This window comes from Gossypium hirsutum, chromosome A08 (genome assembly GCF_007990345.1).
Source record: "Gossypium hirsutum isolate 1008001.06 chromosome A08, Gossypium_hirsutum_v2.1, whole genome shotgun sequence".
Taxonomy (NCBI): Eukaryota; Viridiplantae; Streptophyta; class Magnoliopsida; order Malvales; family Malvaceae; genus Gossypium; species Gossypium hirsutum.
The window spans coordinates 18,900,916-18,903,206 of record NC_053431.1 but is presented as its reverse complement, the minus strand read 5'-3'; the positions used below and the strand labels follow the sequence as shown (position 1 = coordinate 18,903,206).

The window sequence follows — 2,291 nt, the reverse complement described above, 5'->3', positions numbered from 1 at the left end:
ATTTAACAAATAAATTTATTTAATCATTTGAGCATCGAAAAGAGGAACTCAAGGTACTTAGCCCATATATAATTCATTAGACATCAAAGTCACATATGTACGGAATCATAAATCAAACTCAACACATTAGTTAGTATTCTCCTTAGCCGAATTTTCTAAGTCAAGATAAAGCCTTCAATATGCTTACCTATGGCCGAACAACACATCAACCTATGTACTCATTCATGTGGCCGATTATGCATGTCTATGTTGAGGCCAATTATATACTCAATACCACACACAAATGGCATACCTTTTACTAACTAATGCATTACATATTATAACTCAATACGCATCCATCATGTACTCCATAACCGAAACACCATCATATGTAAATATATACCTTGAGATATTGTATATGTCATACCAATACGTCATGTGCAAACATATATATATGTGCAAGAGCCGAATCTCAAAGTTGATTATAACTAAACATGAACATAAATCCAAAACACAAATCTTACCTACCATGCAATAAGCATAAATCATACTTATGGATATACCATGGCCGAATACATCACAACACCATACCATTTCAATTTTGGTCATGGTTAAACAAAGAACTTAATATCTCACTCAAAAATGCTAAAAAGAAAATCCAAGAGTCATCAATCCACCATCACATGTATCATTAACAAGCTTCATATTTAGCATGCAATGGCATTAACACAAAATCCACCTAGGCCGAATATCATCCCCATGACATAGCAAAGATTTGAACCATTGGCTAATTAGAACTCAAGCTAGCAACTAAAAACATGCATGAATCTCATGGCACAACCTCAAACATACCTTAATCTAGATACAAGTATGGCCAAACCTCCTCCTAATCCTCTTCCAAACCAAACATGAAGCAAGAACTCCTTCCTTCTTCCTTAGAATTTTCGGCCAAAAGAAATGAAAAAGGATGAACAATTTTTTTTCTTTTCTTCAACTCACGGCAATGGGGGGGGAGAACACTCACACACATTCTTTCTTTTTCTCCATTTCTTTATTACCCATACTCCTTATTTTATTTTTCCTAACATACCTCACTAACATAACATGTTTGTGACATGTTTCCACTCATAACATGGCCGACCACTACTAATTAGGGGGGAAATTTGACATGCAAGTCCTCCCTTTTTATTACATGCACTATTAGATCCTTATAGATTAGCCTATCACATTTCAAAAGTGTCACACAAGTCCTACTAACTGAATTCACATGCAATCGACTAAATCGAAGCTTGAAATTTTCACACATTCATAATTACATATTCTAGACAATAAATATCACATTCAAACATTTCGGTGACTCGGTTTAGCGGTCCCGAAACCACTTCCCGACTAGGGTCAATTTTGGGCTGTCACAGATGCAGTGTAGAATCCCATGATGAGGATACTTACAAAGTAATTCTTTTAATCTCTCCCATGCCTTGTACAAGGACTCATCATCCAATTGTTGGAAAGTGGTGATCTCATTTCGCAACTTAGCATTTTTGTTAGGTGGGAAATACTTAACCAAAAATCTTTTTGCTAATTCTTGACAGATAGAAATTAAGCTAGGTGGCAACAAATTGAGCCATTGTAACACCCCTTACCTATATCAGACACTGAAATAGGGTACGAGGCATTACCGAACTTAAACACAAGCAAACATACAATTTCGAGACACTAAATTTTTGTCCAAATTAAAAATTTTTGTAAATACTCATAAAGTCCCTAAAACGAGCCCACGAGGCCCAAAACATACATTGGAAGTGGTTCAGGACTAAATCGAGATCTTTAGAAAATTTTACAACACTTAGAAAATTTTTGCTAAAATAGGGGTACACGCCCATTTGGCTTCGGACACGCCTATGTGGGCAGGCCGTGTGGTCACATAGGCCCGTGTCCCTAACCCGTGTAACTTTCTATTTGTCACTCAAGAAAAAATTGAAGTCACACAGGCAAGACACACGCCCATGTCCCGAAGCCATGTCCTTCACACGGCTGAGACACACGGTTGTGTCTCATGCCCGTGTGCTCGATACTGAGCATTCTGTTTTGCAAAAATTTAGGTTCAAGGGATACACGACCAGATCACACGCCCAAGGGGCTGACTGTGTGTCACACACGGCCTAGACACACGCCCATGTGTCTGCCTGTGTGGACAAAAACAAGGCTATTTACCAAGCCATTTTTCCACCCTCACTTGTACACATCTACAGAACAACACTTGGCACAATTTCAAGCATGTAAGAGCTACCAAACCATTCACAATTATGAGC

General features: G+C 38.0%; 1 non-coding gene across 1 annotated transcript; it reads left to right on the top strand.

The window, feature by feature from the left end:
* Window positions 1-1,406: 1,406 nt before the first annotated feature.
* On the top strand, window positions 1,407-1,513 carry LOC121205755 (small nucleolar RNA R71). The gene has a single exon (XR_005900830.1). It is a non-coding gene; the product is annotated as a small nucleolar RNA R71 (small nucleolar RNA).
* Window positions 1,514-2,291: the final 778 nt, after the last annotated feature.